Source organism: Camelus bactrianus, chromosome 11 (assembly GCF_048773025.1).
Source record: "Camelus bactrianus isolate YW-2024 breed Bactrian camel chromosome 11, ASM4877302v1, whole genome shotgun sequence".
NCBI classification, from domain to species: Eukaryota; Metazoa; Chordata; class Mammalia; order Artiodactyla; family Camelidae; genus Camelus; species Camelus bactrianus.
This window is the reverse complement of record NC_133549.1, coordinates 34,787,384-34,806,117: the sequence shown is the minus strand read 5'-3', so window position 1 is coordinate 34,806,117 and position 18,734 is coordinate 34,787,384.

The window sequence follows — 18,734 nt, the reverse complement described above, 5'->3', positions numbered from 1 at the left end:
TCAGCACACTAGAAAAGTAGAAATATTTAACCTGATTAAAAAGTATTTATAACAGATGTATAATGAATATCATACTCAAAGGTAAACTATTCTTTTTCCCCTAACATCTGGAATAAGACAAAGATGTCTACTATAATCACTGCTATTCATGTTTAACTAGAACATCTAGCCTGTGCAATAAAGCAAGATAAAGAAATGAAAAGCATTACAATTGGAAGGAAAGAAGTAAAATTGTCTTTACTGCAGATGACATGATGTTGGATATAGGAAATCTAAAATTAATAAGTGAATTTAGCAAGGAGCTAGATACAATATCAATATTCCTTAATCAATTTCCTTACTCTTAGTGCTTTTTCTTGAGTCTCAAATGATTGTTCAGGATGTTAACAAGGCCTCTTCACTCTGGCTGGGCTCAGAGTAGAACAGCTATCAGCACTGTGTTGTCTCTGAAATACCATTGCAATAAATAACGAAATAAAATTAGAAAAGCAGTACGATTTACAATGGCATCAAAAACTGTTAATATAACCAGCAATCAATCTAACAAAAGATGTGAAAAGACTTGGCACAAAAAATTACTATGAATTATTGCTTAGAGAAATTTTAAAACATATGAATAAAGAGAGTGATAATTCAAGTTCATGAATTTCAAGACACAATATCATTATCAATATTTTCCAAATTTTAAATTGATCTATAAAAGCAAAGCAATTGTAACAAAAAAATCTTAGTGTTCTTTATTTGACTGGTGAGCTGATTCTAAAATGTACTTATAAATGCAATCGACCTTAAAGAAAGATGATGATTTGGCAAGTTACTGAGCATGAGGGATGGCAGACAAAAGATGGAGGTCCCAAACTTCTGTGAATCAAAGGAGGCTTGGTCAGACTCTTGTGATCAAAGAGGATCAACAATTCCAGTATAGGGTTCCAGCATCAAAACAGACCAGAAAACATGTCCTCATGCCTCAGACTACCCTGTATGAAAGGCCAAGAAGCTTTCTCTTCTATGGAAATAGCTTGATAACAGTCTTGACTCTCAAGAGCGACTAGCATGCAAGGTCTGTTTACCTACACAAAATTAGCCTAGCTATTCCTTCAAATTATACTTCAAGAAGCTGAACATAACTTCACACTTCTAACTCATCACGTGCACCAAAATTCAAATTACTGCATCATAGCAAGGTATCATGAGCCTATTTATATCTTAGGACCCACAATTTTCAACCAATTTAGAATACAGTTTACTGACCAAATAAAGAAATCTCTTTACAAGGTGGAATTTGCTTGATGCAGGACCCACAAAAGTGTGTAATCCTGGGACTTCAAAGAATAAAGTTAGAAAACATAAATGACTTTATTATTTAGCATGATGATTTGTAGATGTTTAATATGCTAACTCTCATTATTAACAATGTAATCATTAAGACTATGATTATTTCCATATGTTGTGTTGCTTCCTTTAGCTAAAGCTAATCAATACAGATTTATTCAAATATAATGATCATAGTGCTTTAAAAAGTGAGACTTATTAGAAAACTTTAAAATATGATTCAACCTGCACATGGTTACTCAAGGAACACAGTGAATGTGCTGTATCAAGTACACTTGCTAATGGATTGTGGGAGTTTTAAACCATAATGTCAGATGAGGCATGATTAGTATCTAGATTTCATGAACCAATTTGGAAGCAGAATATTAAAGAATGCACGGTTGTCAAGCATGACTTTTATGCAAAAGAGCAGTCAGCCTCTGCCACCACAGGGCAATTCTCCCTCAGTCTCCAACATTAGCCCTGGTCTTGTTCCCAGAGATCATCAGAAAATATGTAAGAAGCACTTGTGAGGTGGCAGCTCCTCATGAAGTATGTTCAAAGGAGGCAAGCAGAAGTTCTCCATGGAGTATTCAGCTGAAGAAGTCCCTCAACTCTCCTTCTGACCAAATACCAGCAATAACAAATTCTGACCACGACAAACCAGCATGGAAGTTCTCCATTCCCATTCAACTCAATCTTTCAATTCCAACAATGAAGATGGTGACATCCAAGTACCATTCTCCTATCCCAGCCACCCACACACATGCACTCACATATATAAAGCTTTGACAAAGATTCTTTGCTTGACCAAATTGTAGTCAGCCTCTTGAAACATCTCCTAGACCCATATATGCACCTCCTCTTAAAATTCAGTTTTAGCAATAAACTTGCTAAGTTTGTTTAGTAAGAATCCTTGATCCTCTTTGTGTGATCACTCAATATCTTATCAGGTTCATCATCCTCCAACATCCCCCCAGGTGATATCTGATCACTGTGGTCTGTCTTTGGCAAGAATTCTACTAGGTCAGTTCTGCCAGAATTCTTACTGCTGATGTTTTGTTTTGTTTTTTTTTTTCAGTAATTTTCCATCCACTGACCCTCACCTTGCTCTTTGGCTATAAATTCCCTCTTGCCCGTGCTATATTTGGACTTGAGCCCATTCTCACTGAGGTCTCATTTCCTCTATTGCAGTCATCCTGAATAAAACCTGTTTTTATCACTTAAACTACTGCCCAGCTCTGGTTTTCTTTGACAGCTTTCCCTGAGGATCACTAGAAACCACTGAGTGTCTGAAGAATCTCATTTTTTGCTCTGTAACTGCTCTTTACTGAGCTTCTTCCACCCACCCACAGCCACACAACTCACACTGCTTAGAATTCAGCCCAACCAGCCAATCCATTTATTTACTGGGGGTGATTTTCCCCTCTTCATCACATAAATTCAGCAAGTGTCCCCATTTCACAATTATCTCCCTGTCACCAAGTTACAGGTCTGACTTTATTTTGCTAGAGGAGGAGAAAACACCATACTCTGAGAAAGCACAAGTCTCCTTGCTCTTTAACTAATATGTAAGGTCTTCATTTTTATGCCAGAATTCTTTTCCCTTTTGACTTTTAAAATTTCCAGCCTCATAATGAATAAATCCCTATTTAGAACCTATGCTTAGCTCTCATTCAGACATTTCAATTATCAGCCTCTCTTTTCATTCTGTTTACAACAAAAGAAACTTCTACCTTCCACCAGAGGCAGCTTCCTATAAAGGGAACCACTGACTTTGCTTAAGAGCCCAACTGCATGAATGCTGTATTTACACAACACAGTTCATCTAAAGCTACCAGTTCATGGTATTTTAAGAATCCCACTTCTCTTAGAGCTGGCTAAGCCCCACTAGAGTAAACTGAGGATCCTCAATCCTCCATTTTGACTGTAAAATATATATTCCCAGTATTTATTGTCCTTATTCTGTTTACATTTGCCTTGCTAACTCTCTTCAGTTGTTTGTCTAAAACTTAAGTCTTTTGTTTTTTCGTAATTTGAGAGAACAGTGAATGATAATGTGCTTGGTTTTTGCAGGCATCTTGACAGATCCAACAAAAACATGAAAGGGGGTGATCTTGTCTAAGCTAGAAGTTGCAGATGTACTTTATAGGGTAACTGTGAACAGAAACACTGGTGAAGTCCCTCATTGTTCTCTAGGCCCTTCAGATGTTTCTGTTTCTAGCTGAGTGTCCACTAGGAACTACCAAGTTTTCTGTTTCCTACCATAGCAGAGCTTTGCTAGTGAGACAAGAAAGAATGGGGCAGGGCACAGGCCATTAAAGGAATGACACAGCAATTAGCACCAAGATGGCAGAAAATTCAACTCCCAGTACACCTTAAGGCCCAAGATGGCAGGAGATTTGACTTCCAGTAGACCCTGAACTTCATTATACACTCACTGTAATATATTAACATGGTAAATGACACTCCCACAGGTGCCATGACAGTTCCGAGGCTGACCATAAAGATCAAAAAGTAGGTGGTGACCCAATTCCTGGGAATCCCAGCCCCTTCCCCAAAGTAGTTGGAATAATCCTCCCACTTGTTAGTATATGAAATAACTGAGCGCATAAAAACTAGCAACACCACACCTTATGGCCTCTTGCTCCCTCACCTTCAGAGATGGCTCACATTCGGTCTACAGAGTGTGTATCTACTTTTACTTTAAACTAAACAACCAACCCCTCATGGCCTTTCTCTTGCCTTCTGAGACAGCCTGCACTCTGTCTATGGAGTGTGCATCTGTCTGAATAAATCTACTTTTACTCGATTATGGTTCGCTCTTGAATTCTTTCCTGTGTGAAGCCAAGAACCCTTACTTGGCGGGGTGTGTCCCAGGGACTGGACCAAGACTTGGGACATGGCCACCCTCTCATACCACATTTTTCTTGTATCACTAATGCCAAGTGACAAGTGATAGGTTATTACTATGATTTGCGGAAGGATTCCTGCCTCCCCTTGGGTCATGCTTTGTTATAGGTACACCCCTTCCTATGCACAAAGCCCTTGCAGTTTCTTTCTCTTTTACACCCCTGTGCTACACAGACCATATAAATAACTCCTTCAGGGACTGGCTCAAGAGACAAAGTAAAGTAATTAATTCCACTCTGTATACAGAAATGTCACCCACCTCCAACAATGGAAGATTTCTACATCACCAGACCATTCTTCCCTTAGACAGGATTCTCTCTCAGGAGCTGCTTCAGGACCTAAGCAAATAAACTCTAGGCAGGTCATTCCACATGGCTCCCACTCACAAGTACACAAGTTCCATTCCCCTGCTCTCTACTTCCTTGCAGCATCCCCTACTGCCAGCTATAGAATGAAACAGCAATTGTATTTTCCTTGATGTTGTTTCATTCAAGTAACTCTATCTTTGCTGTCTTAAATCTAGGGCTAGTTAGCTCACTTAATTAGCATGGGACACTAATAAGATTTAAGTCTTGAATTCAATTGTCTTCGGCCCAGTCAGGCCATGGCCCCTAGGCCTAAGTACTAACAATAATCCAGCCATGATATTATAGTGTACCCCAGTGGTGAAAAGGGAAGCCAGGAAAGGGTTCCTTGGGCAGTTCCAAGAATACCTGACTTTCTCATGGAAACCTAGTAGAGCCATCTGGAGGCATCAGCATCTGCTTTTGAAGAGATGAAATTCTTTTGAGGGGACACATTTTTACTCACGTGAGACTAAGCAAACACCATGGAATAACACAGAATCAAGCTCTCAGTTGGGTATTGCTTTGGGAATTGACTGGGATTTGGCATAGTCATGGAAAATAGCATAGAGGCCAAGGAAACTGAGCAGAGTCTTTGGATAAGTAAGAGGAGTGTTGGGTCTTCAAAAGTGAGGGAAAAGAAAAATTCACATTTCAAGAACACATAATGATTCGGATTTTGATGTTTCTCGGTAGTAATGATGACTCTCAGAAAGTATTTAAGTCATTGCAAACCTACGAGAAATAAGAGGGAAAAGAGCTTCCCATGACAGGTCCTGCTAAAGACAACTGTTCTTTAAAGGCCAGTGTCTATGATATAAGAACCTATCCCTTTCTATGTCATTTAGACACAAAATTATTTCCTCACATTTTCCATCTTCTCACCCAAACTCAGGACCTGAACTTCCTTTCAAACCCAGGACTCCTTTTCATATAGAATGAGAGTTAATTTGCTAAGTGTTCCAAGTATGAAGCAAATGTTGGGCTACTTTTAAACCAAATTAGCTTTGCTTAATAAGCATTATGCCTATGAATTTTTTAACCTTTAATGACCTTAAGCACCTTATTCTATAGCCCAAGTGCTTTAGCAAAGCTGAGGAAAATCACAGTTTGTTTTAATACACTCTTGATTTAGCAATCCAATAAATTTACTAATAAGTTGTAAGAATAAATCATTTTTTGGACTTAAACCAACAGCCTAATTAGTCTGGTGTGTACCCGTGGGCTCTTAATCACACAGCAGTCACCTTCAAAAGGGGTGACGATGTTTACCACTTTAACAACCAAAGCAGAGTTTCTGTTGAGGAAGAGTTTTTCAATGTACTTCAATCTGACTTTGTGTGTGTGTGTGTGTGTGGGAGGGGAGTAAGAACAAAAAACAGTCTTGTTTCTGAAGAGGCAGATAGTTATAGGCTTATACAGTCATGAAAGATATTGGGCTTTCTTATTAATTCATTTTAAGATCATGCTGTTTGCATTTGCTATCTAGATAATGATGACATAAACTATGGAGAATTTAATGGCCTCCCATTATTCAATCTTCACAGATTTTAACAATTTATGATCACTTAACTTTAAGAGAGCAGTAGAAATTAGAGAACAAAGTTATAAGAAAATATACTAAAAAGCAAGTAGCTTTCATTCATGATATCAGCTTTAATTTCAAAGCACCACAATGGAAGAGAAGAAAAGCTACTGAGTAAACTGGCCATAGAATCATCTACAGAGATGGATAGTCTTTGGTGAGCAAAATTGGGAATCATCAGAAAAGCCTGAAAACTAACTGAAGTTTCATCCCATAAATATTTGGAGTATTTTTGTGTTTACTATTTAACCTCTTGCCTCACAATCTTGGAAAAAAATCCTTTTAAAACCCCCTGTCATATTTACCATAGATTTTCCGTTGCTTTCCTCTAATAATAATTTTTAAACTTTAATAAAAATGTTTTAACCTCTAATGACCTTAAGCACCTTATTCTATAGCCCAAGTGCTTTGGCATAGCTCAGAAAAAATCACTCTTGGTTTTAATATAATCTTGATTTAGCAATTCAATAAACTTATTAATAAGTTGCAAGAATAAGTCATTTTTTTTGGACTAAAACCAACAGCCTAATCAGCCTAGTGTTACTTGGGCTACCAAGTGCTGCACTTTGGGCTTCAGAATAAGGTCATTAAAAATTAAAAATAATAGCTCTCATTTACTGAATAGCTACCAGACCAGACACTGTGATAAGCACTTGACATATTTAATATCATTTCACAATAACCCTATGAGGGTATACTAATATTTTTCTCATTTTACAGATGAGAAAACCAAGGTTTATAGAGGTTTAAATGCCTGCTATCACATAGCTGGTGAACTACAGAGCCAGGATAAAGAACTTCATCATCTTGAATGGATTTACAAAGTGCCCCAGTTTGAAACATGTCTAAAGACTAACATTCGGAATCCTGACTCTCCTTTACTCTTTACCTTGTGAAGTTCTGATTCATGTGAGAATATCTATCTGAATACCTGATAGAATTCCTATCTGTACTTTTAGTTCCTTGGAATCAGATGCCACACTGTATTCATTTTTGTGTCTCTTGCACAAAGCCCTGGGCAGCCTCATCCAGCAGATCTCTAACTCTGCTTTTAGTTTGACCCAACAGAGCTAACGAGGAAATAGTAGAAACCTATGTTCCCTTGATAAAGTCAATGCTCCCTGCAGAGACACACCCTGAAGCCTCCCATATGGCAGGCAGATCCCTCATGTCAGAAAAGCCTTTGGAGACCTAGCAAATTCTACATCAGGGGACAGACCAATCTGTTAAGACTGAGTTGCCTAGGGTGAAGGATCTTATTTGGCAGTGCAGCTTCACTGATCCTGGATCCTGTAGCTTTGCCACGACCCAGAGAAGCTAATTTCTTACTTGCACCCCTCTGGTCCCCCATAATATCCAGTCTGATCCAAATAGAGTTCACTGTCCCCTGAATCAGACAAGGATGCCCAGACATCCCTGTGGTTTACCAATTAAGCCATTAAAAGCATTTACATATTTCCCTGTGTTTCCATGGGACTATGTTGGACATTTCTGTTGTCACTTGTCATATAGAAATATTTCATTTTTCATGTCACTTTATCTCATTAAACAATGAAGTCCTTAAGGTCAAAGACCAGTACTTATTCAACTCTATAACCCTGATTTACCAATGGACATAGTACATGGTTGACATTCATTAATATGATAATAGTAACAATAATAACAGGTAATAATCTTAAATACTGAAGACTTTACCAAGTGTTTTAAGTGTATATTTTATTTACTACTCACTATGTCATTCTTAGATATTATTCTCTTTTATAGATAAAGGAAACTGAGTTAGAGAAACATTAAGTAATTTTCCCCAAGTCACACCACTGGTAAGTCTCTGAGATGATTCAGAAGTTTAACTTCAGAACTTTTAATGATGAAACCAAATTTTCCACCTAAAATCCCAATACCTTTCACAGCTCTCAGTCCTAACACACACTTGGCACTTAGTAAGTGCTCATAGCCTGACCAGTCAAGCACAGATCAGGACTCAGAAATAGCAGTTATGGCCAGTTATATCATAAAAAATTAAGTGCTTCTATTACAGGGGGATTTAGCTCAGTCTTCACAGCTCTTTCAGTGGTGGTTATGGAAAGAGACGGAGTCTTCCTCTCCTGCTCCCCAATTGTTACACCTTTCCTGCCATCTCATGTCACCATTCTCTGCAGTAACTGGTGATGCCAGGATTTGAAACACAGGTGAAAACTTTCCAAACCTCTCAGCAGGGAACCCTGGGGGCAAAGGTAAGGACAATTACCATGGGTGAGCCCACTCTGTGTGCTCTACAGCTGCTTCTTCATGCTTAATTAGCGACTAACAGGCATTGCATATTCTCCAATTTCCCTGTACTAATTATCTGCCACAGAGAGAATACAGACAATTAGAAAGAACTAGAAGTGCAATATCTTTTGAATCATAGGGAGATGAAGCACCATCATTAGGAATAGATTTCAGAAAATGCTGCTCTTAGAGGATCTGAAGTCTAGTTTTTGTTTTGCTCTAATCCTGCAGTCTAGCAAAAACACATGCATTCCCAGGTCACTAGGTCCAAGAAGTCAAGGCAAGGTGGCATTTATGAATATCAGGTGTCATGAAACATTTGTGAAAATGATAAATGAGCAAACTACAAATCTTTTGAATACTATCCTCAATTCATCACTTGAACTTGGCCTTATAATGTCTTTGATTTAATAGTATTAGATTTCATATCATATGGAAAGACAAGTTGCTTTATTCTGTTGCCAAAAAAAAGAGAAAGAGAGGGAGGGAGGAAGGGAGGGAGGGAGATGAGGGGGAAGGAAGGAAGGAAAGGTGGGAGGGAGAGAGGGCAGTACACCCATGTAGAGACAATGGAGAAGACCTTATTTAGTACCAAGAAACAGCTCTCAATTTATCCACTGAACATCATTTATTATGTTTAATAGCGTTGCCATGAAACTCAGCACAAATGATATCCAGAAAAACTAAGTAAGAAGAAAAATACATGGAAAAGTTCTTTGAAATGCATTATTTTCTTTGTCCTAAGAATGGCAACCTATGCTCTTCTATGCTTATGCAGAAAATCAAAATCAGTTTTTGGAAAAGGATGTACCAATAAGTCATCATTATCTTTTCACATTTTATTCCCTTTCTGACTCTTCCTATGTGTCCAAACTAATTTTATCTCTTTGTTCTTTTAAATGTTTAGTTAGAGAAGAGCTGCCTTTGTACCTCTATTAGGTTCTGATCATTCATGGAGAAATTCAAATCATTAGGACAGTGTGGACATTGTCTTCCAAAAATATTCAACCTGCCTGTAGAACTAGACATGTATATACTAAACTAAAGGACAGTCCCAAAGCAATTATCAACAAGTGCAAAAATAGGATGCTTTCTATACTTAATAACATATTTATGCTACCTTTGTAGTTTTGCTCTACCATCCTGTTATTCCATTCAGAGTTTATAGAAATTCTTAATGAACATGGCTACAAATAACATCCCTTAGAGACATATATGGCTTGTCTTGATAATGATGGTTTCATTGCTTATTTTATTTGTGCAGCAGGTGATCATTAAAATTAAGCTCTTGATTAAAATTACCCAGGGTAATTTATCTCAGTCTGCCTTCTCACTTAACAAGAGACTCATAAGTACTGATGGAGATGAAGTTTTCTCCATGCTTAGGAATTCCTTGGGTTAGAAGGTGTTATGTTAGCATAAAATCACAATAATTAACTAGAATAATCCAACCCCTGGGTATCAACAGATAATTCACAGAGTCATTGGCAAATGCAATGAAGAAATTGTCGCTATTATGCATATTTGATGTAACGTTTAATTACCAAAGTATGAGCCTGGGCCTTAAAGGATTTCTTAATAGAGGGTAGGACCTTTCCTTATTTAGCATTATTCATATAAAATGTTCATTAGCCACAATATTGCATAGTGTTACAAAACTCTCCCATCTAAGAAAAGCAGTAGACATAATCAATCTATAGTTTCAAGAGTAAACATGGTGAGGATTTGCTAAATATTCCCTGGACTCCTCTACTGCTTTCATCAAATAGCTGGAACCAAGTGCTATTTTGCCCTGTTCTCATAATTCTGTACAATAGGAACCTTTACTTCTTCAAAAGGAAGGACTCTGTACATGGCACTCCCCATGCTACTACATGCTGCTCTATATGATACTAGGGCTGGTTTGGATGCTGCCAACACTGGAAGATCATGCCCGGTTGAGAAAGAGCCAGAGCCAGATCAATTGCCTGTAGGACTCCAGAGACCTCATTACTTGGCTGAACACACCTCTAGGCCATTGAAATTCTGACATGATTACCCAGATGGTCAAAGGCATATGGCTCTATCCAAAATCAAGAGTCCCACAGACACTTCAGTGGAAGTAGCTGCTGGGTGATATTTTCAAAGACTATTTTACAGAAATTACATATATTAATTCTAGGAGAGAAGCAGGATCTTGGTCTCTGCAAATTCTAAAAGGAAAAAAAAATGTTTCATAAGAGCTGATGGTCTAGTTGCTCATGTCTTACTGAGCCCAACCCCTCTCACAAGCTAGTGCTGCCCTGTCCATCTTTCCTATGAAATCTACAAGCAATACCAAATTTTAGAATTACATTAGTGTGGAAATTTATTCTTCATGGTGAAAGCATTAAGTACATGTGCTTTTGAAGTTTTTCATCATAAGTATTTAAAAGGAAATAGTTACCCGATTAGAGAAATTCTAATGTTCTCTAAGCATATTATTTGCACATTTGATTGTAAGCCATCAATAAGTGCTTTTCAAAAGATTTCTTCTTAGCAGGAAGAAAAGAGGCAGGAGTGTATTTGTAATTATGGAAACATGCACAATATATTTGAAACACCTAACGTAGGTATAATTTCATAATGCCAAGTGATAAGGAATGTACTGAAGTAATTATATCTTATTAATAATTGCTATTTCTATAAGAGTGATAGATGGAGAAATTTATCTGGAGGTTATACCTTTAAATAGCTGTATTAAAAGCAGTTATGAAATGATTTCTGAAGTCTGGATGCAATTGAAGCAGATTTGGCCAGACCATTTCCATCACAATGGGATTTCTGAAGTGAGTGCAGAGGGAAGAAAAGGGCCCATTACAGACAGGTCACCTGATTCAGCCCTAGAGATAATGTGAAATTGTTCCATATAGTAATGTCTTCAGAGCTTTATCCAGACTAGTCTGAAACGGATACTCAAAAAAAAAGCACAGTTCTAATAATCTTTCTCCTTTATTTTCAGCTTGAAAACCTATTTCCTAATGGCCGTAATGACTAATCTGCCTACCCATCTACCCATTCATCTTCCATTAAAAATGTAAATGAAAACAGTGTTTTGCAACCACCAGACATGAGAGTTGCTCACAAGACCTCGGTGACAAAAAGGTGAGAGCTGAGGTTACATCATATGCTTTTTAAGCAACTCATCCGGCATTTGGTAGAATAATCTTTATCCCACAGAGAGCCTGAGAAAATAAAGAGGAGCCTGAAGAACATGGAAGTAAATTGCCTGTGGTGTTTCAAGGGGGACGAAGGTGCCTCAAGCTGCAGAGAAACGTACCTCTCCTTGAGTATGTAGAGGAGACTACTGTTCCTTGAGCAGGAAATAGACATCAATGTGCTATGTTCTGCAGCATGACATCCAGATGTCAAATTAATCAGCCTGATATTCAGTGTCATAAATCATATCCTAGTTGTTCCACTACAGCATGGGCAATTAGTCATGGGGGAAATAAAACTCGGATGGCAATATGTAAAAATACTGCGGCCTTATACAACGTCTTCCAACAGGATTACATCTGTGCCAGCAATGGTCGAGGCATTTCCCTTGATACTTTTGTTACTTAACACTTGGTGCTTAACACCTCCAAGGAAAATCAGCTGGGTCCCCTTGATTCCATGAACTCCTGTTGATTTCACACTCTTGCTTTCTCAAAACTCCAAGGACCACCACCCTCGGTATAAGATAAACAGAACTTGCCCCTCCCCCCAACAAGGACTCTGTACTTTAGTAGATGCTTAAGAAAAAGAGAAACAAATTTGAGAGGAGTGAGATCTGGCAGAAGAATTAGGAGTCTTCTCATAAACAGGTTAGATAGCATCCATCATGTTCATCAGTATATATCCTACATTCTGGGTGTAAATTGCTTGGATAAAACAAGAAAGCATTGTCTACATTGGTGCTCTGGATCAGTGGAGAGTGTAATTAGAAATTCAGAAGTATGTAGATGCACATGTGATGGACCCCACTTGGACTTCTAAAATTAACAGAGGAAATTTTGGCGGTCAGAGACTGAGGGCTGAAAGCTAGCAAGAAAGTGGGTATTGGCCAAAATTGTGATTTCAACATTAAACATTAGTGTGACCTCTTTGTCCCCAAAGCATCTTGTGGATAGTAACAAACCAGTCACTATCTCTCAAACTCGAGTATAAATTTTTTTAATTTAAACATTCTGTCATTCATCTTTATATCCCTAAATCTAAAATAGTATTTAGCACACACAAGGAATCCATAAAATGTCAGCTGCATGGATGAGTACCTAAATATTGAATGAATATAAATACTGCACACCCATCTACCATAGACCCTAGAGGGATAGTCTCCACTTGTAACTGTGTCTTCATTCTTTTCTACTGAGTTATTAGGGTAACAATCACCTGTTCCCAACGCTCACTAAACTCAGGGAGGAAAATAGAAAGTTTGGAACAAGAAAAAGGTAAAATCATTTAAATCAAAAAGGACACATTTAAAAGAAGTAAATGTCTCTAGATAATAATTCTGTGTCAACGTAAGTTCACAGATTCTGACAGATGTACCACTGTAGCACTGCTTGTCAGTACTGGAAGAGGCTGGGCACGTGTGGGGACAGGGAGTACATGGGAACTCTGCACTTTCTACTCAATTTTGCTGTGAAACTAAAACTGCTCTAGAAAATAAAGTTTATTAATTTTTAAAAAGTAAATGTTAGGCTGGAAACAATAAAAACATGTAGTTCTAGAAGCAAAGCCAAGCATTTTCCTGAGCACTGTTTTAAGTATTGTATATATATTTCTTTGTTTAATTCTCTAAAAACTCCATGGAGAAAGCGCTATTAATATCCACATTTTTTTAAGAAAAGAGTACAGAGCCAAAGTTATCTGGTGTCTTTTTCAAGGTTTCACAGCTACTTATCGGCAGTGATAGGACTTGAACCCAGACCACCTGGCTGCAGGGTTTAGACTCTCAACCTCTGCTCTTTGCTGCTTCACAAATGTGTTGTATCTCCATAGGAAGCGAAACAGATGACACATCTTTATTGCATTTACTAAAAAGATTTTCAATTATTCATTATATAAATCAGAAGATAACATGGCTCCAATTTCACTAAAGCCTGGAAAATAAATGCAAACACACAGCCATGTGCGCACACACGCACACACACACACACACCCCACATGTAATTTGGAGTTTGACGTCTGTTCTTTCTCAAGTCTAGCATCTTCTCCAAAACGCAGGGACTACAGACGTTCAATGCTATCACAATTTTCCTTTTGTTATTATTTAAAGATTAGAACTTCTTGGACACCAGGGAGATAACTTGCAACATGTTATTTCAAGTTCCTCGTCGCAATACTGCATAAAATCCTTCATAATAGGAACTTCAGTGAAGTGGAGCAGGTGTTAGCAGCGGATGATACAATCAGATTCCACCCTTATCTCGGTGCCTGCAAGCCCAAGCCTTTCTACCCCAGAAAGGGTTTACCAGTCTCTTGAGGGACAAAGAAAAGTAAACCTCAGAAAGGAGAGTGCTCATAATGGTAGGAATACCAATGCCCCAGGGTGACTGTAGCAATAAACAGGGTTTAGTGCATCAAAGGCATATGCTACTCGACATTAGAAAGTAATATCAAATGAAAGATTTTTATTGAATTGGCCTCTAAAACAAATTCCCAATGGCCACAGCTGATAAAAAAATTAGCTTTCTACTAAACATTAAATGGATCAATAATCTATTAACTCTAACCTTGTTAGCAGGAGCTGGCAGTACAATACGTGACCTGCCTTTTTAAATAAGTTGTCTTCAATGTCTATCTTTGACTAAAATAATTTTCTTTTGCTGTATTCAGCAATGATGTAGTTAATACTCCCTATTAACTCAAAAAGACTTTTTCCCCTTTTTTGAAGACTGTTCACCTTCAAGGCCTTTAGAGATAATTATATATGTACCATTTTATTCAGATAATAATAGCATGATTTTTATTTTATGGGCAGAAACTAGAGCAGAGACTCCAACAATAGTTAGTAAATATCCACAGTCATGATGAGATGTTATGAAGCCTTTGGTGACATATCATCTTCACAAAGTCATGGTCTTATCAGCGTAAATATTCTCATCCACACTCACCTTTAGGTGAGGGTGAGGAGAGAGTCAGCAAATGTCCATGCAGACAAAGTTCTGATGGGGAACTGCAGGGAGAATGGGAATAGGTTGATGGATTGAGAGTAGTTTTAGGGTGAAATTTTTATATTTATACAAGTTAAAATAGAGTTTATCTTGAAAAAGAAAAATGTGTTTATAGTGGGGAGGAGAGGTGGTGACTGCTAAGTAACATTGATTCTTTCTTTCTATTCTCTTTTATTTCCTTCCTATGACATATGACACCAAAAGCATAGGCAACAAAAATAAAAATAAACAGCAGAACTACATCAAACTAAAAAGCTTTTGCACAACAAATGAAATAATCAACAAAATGAAAAGATAATCCACAGAACGGGAGAAAATATTTGCAAATTGTATGTTTGATAAGGAGTTAATATCCAAAATACACAAGGAACTCATATAACTCCAGCAAAAAAAAAAAAAAAAATTAAAAAATGGGCAAAAAATCTGAATAAACATTTTTCCAAAGAAAAGATATAAATGGCCAATAGATATATGAAAAGGTGCTCAATATCACTAATTAGGGAAATACAAATCAAAACCACAATGAGATATCACCTCATATCTGTTAGAATGGCTATCATCAAAAAATAGAGGCAAGTTATTGGCAAAGGCATAGAAAAAAGAAAATCCTTGTACATTGCTGGTGAGAATGTAAATTGGTACAGCCATTATGGAACACAGTATGGAGGTTCCTCAAAAAATTAAAAATAGAACTATCATATGATCCAGAACTCCCACATCTGGATATATATTCAAAGAAAATGAAATCATGTATCAAAGAGATATTTGCAACCCCATGGTCATTGTAGCATTTTTTTTACAACAGTCAAGACATAGAAACAACATAAATGTCTAATGATGGATGAATGGATACAGAATATGAGATACATATATATGTATATCACTTTGTGATGACATGGTTGAACCTGAAGGACACTGTGCTATGTGAAATAAGTCACACAGAGAAAGACAAATACTGCTTAAACTCACTTATACATGGAAGCTAAAAGAGTCAAACTCACAAATCTGAAATTAGAACTGTGGTTTCCAGGGGGCAGGGGGTAGGGAAATGGGGAGATGTTGGCCAAAAGGTACAAACTTTTCACTTCTAAGATGAATAGGTTTGGGGAATGTAATGTACAATAAAGTGACTATAGTTAATAGTACTGTATTGTATACTTGAAATGTCCTAAGAGAGGAAATCTTAAGTGTTCTAATCACACACACAAATGCACACACAAAAGGTAACTATGTGAACTGATGGATATGTTAATTAGCCTTTTGTGGTAATTATTTCACAATGTATATGTATATCAAATCATCACATTGTACACCTTAAAAATATACAATTTTGTCTGCCCAACTATATCTCAATAAAGCTAGAAAAAAAATAAAGTAAAATAAAATAAAACCAAAGACCTGGAGTGACTTCTACCTGATTGCATTGCTATTTAAAACAGTACATTAGTTTTCTACCTCTGCACAACAAGGTACTACAAATTTAGTATCTTAAAACAACACACACACTATCTCACAGCATCTGTGGGTCAGAAGTATGAGCATGGCTTGTTTGGGTCCTCTGCTCAGAGTCTCATAAGGCTTCAGTAGAGACGTCAGCAAGGCAAAATTCTCTTTGTGTGGGATTGATTCAGGGGAAATCTGCTCATTCAGTTTCATTTCCTTGCAATTACAGAAGCCAGCATTTTGCGGGCTATTGCCTGGAAGGTGCCCTCATAACTTCAAGGCTGCCCATACCTCCTTGCTACATAGGCTTCTCCAACATGATCACTTACTTCATCAAGCCCATGAGGACAGATTCTCATCTCAGGAAGGACCCAGTCCCTCTTTTAAGGGCTTTCACTCCAGATCCACCCAGGATAGATCAGGATAAATTGTTTTAAATAAAAATTGATTTGGAGCCTTACATACAGCTGCAAAATCCCTTTTCACTTTGACATGTCCTGCTAGCTAGAAGCAAATCACAATTTCTGCCCACACTCTAGGGGAGTGGAATACAAAATACATGAATATTAAGAGGTGGAAATCATGTGGCCCATCCTAGGATCTATTTGGCACACATACTATAAAGCTATAAAAAAAAGACACATAAAACATGCCTATGAGCCTCCAGTCTGCTCTAACTTCTGCTATGGTCTAATATCTCAGTGGAGACCACAGCAGGAGAGCTCCTGCAGTGTGCTCAGTGGAAAGAGAAGTCCAGCCCCTCTGCTTGACCTCCCTTGCTTTTCATCTCTACAGTGCACCACGGTGGGGGGGGGGGGGGCAGTGCCTCCCACCTAGAGGTTCAATTCTGCTCTACTTCTAAGATAAATCCAGGCTTAGAGCAGAAAAGATTAATGTATTTGCATCCTTTCCCCTTACTCTCCTCCCCAAATTCAGTGAACCTTAACTAAGGCCAAACCATTCTTCTTTGGGATTTCCAGAAAGGTAAGATTCAGTGCTGACCATTAGACATCCTCATTCTCCAGCCACATTCCTTGTTATTCTGATACCACTGAATGACTTCTGGTTCCCCAGCTGTGTCCCAGTCCTCTTCCGTGTGCTCAGACACCACCCTCCTGATACTTTCTACCATACTCCCTCAGTATTCATAAAATACAGCATCTGCATTAGTCCTTTCAGAAATTACATGCAGGCACTGTCCTCAAAACTTACGCACAGCTTGCTTCTTGCAGTCCAGTATAGCATGGAATGACGCAGGACAAATTTATCAGTCCAAATGGAATTTCTAAACTGATAGGCTTCACAGACTGATTATTAAAAAAAAGTCTCTATAGCCTAGACACAGATGAACAAATGCTCTTAGGATCGTATTAAAATCTGTGGTTAGTCTGCCAGAATGCAATTTTGGTGTGTATAAATGCATTTGACAGAGCTGAGTTGGTTTTTAATTTCATTTCTGTAAAAAAATCAATCAAAAAATAGTTTTTATGAACCTATTTGTTAAATGCTCAGCACTATACTGGAAGCTGTAAGGGATTAAAAAGAAAAGTAAACCACAGTTTATGACCTCAAAGACTTTACAGTCCAGTTGTGGACACACACACACACACCATTCATGAAACAAGAGTACACAATAAAAGATGAAAAATAAATAATAATAGTTGCTATGTATTGTGACTCTACAGAATTAGGCAAAAGTGACTTTGCAGGCTTACAACAATTCTGAAAGTTCTCACCTATTTTTTCCTATTTTCACAAAATAGGAAATGGGTGGCAAGTGGGCAGAGCCAAGTCTATCTGATAGCAAAACTGATGTTATGTCCACTAAAAACAAAACAAAGCAAAATAAAACAAATGCAAAATCCTGGTTCCTCATCAGATTCTTAATTCAGCTCTGGTTTGGCTTTAATAGTTTTTTTAGGATGTCAGATGTCTTGTACAGCCAAGGGGATCTGAACTAAAACATTAATTCATTATATAGCCCAAGGGCTAAATAATACATACTAAGAAAGTTCAGTAGGGGAAAATTTCTAGGAGGTAGCTGAAAAGAAACAATTTTCCCTATAACAGGTGTTTCCCAGCCAAAAAAACTTAAATGTTAATCAACTTCTTCCAAAGTCATAACCTGACTTCAGGTCTAAGAAAAGTAAATGAATGTATAATACTAATATATACATATTATTCATGAAAGTTTACATTGTATCTTTACAAGCATTATTTCATTTTAAGTATCACAAGAATTTGGGAGTAAATAGGGGTAGTTGTTTTATTTATTTATTGCCTGTTGAGAAAACCAAGGACCAAACTTGCTGCAGGTCACACAGCTATCCAGTGACCAAGCTCTGTGTTCATTTCATTACTTGCCTCTCACTGGCCCACTCCAATGTCCCTGCAGCTTGATGACAGCCAGGACTGACTACATATCTGTGGGGCCCAATGCAAAACAAAAATCAGAGTTCAAAGTGTATCAAGAATTTCAAAGGGTATTAGGAATTTCAAAACAGCAACTGCAGAGTATTAAACCAAGTATGGTGTCCTTCTAAGTAACTGCACAGGTGGCATGCCCAAGAAGCTGGCCCTGATGACACCACTGCAAATTAAACTGTGAAATCAACAATTCAAGGAGTTACTAATTGAATAAGGCAAAGGGTATGGGTGTATTAAAAATAATCACTTCTCTAGGAA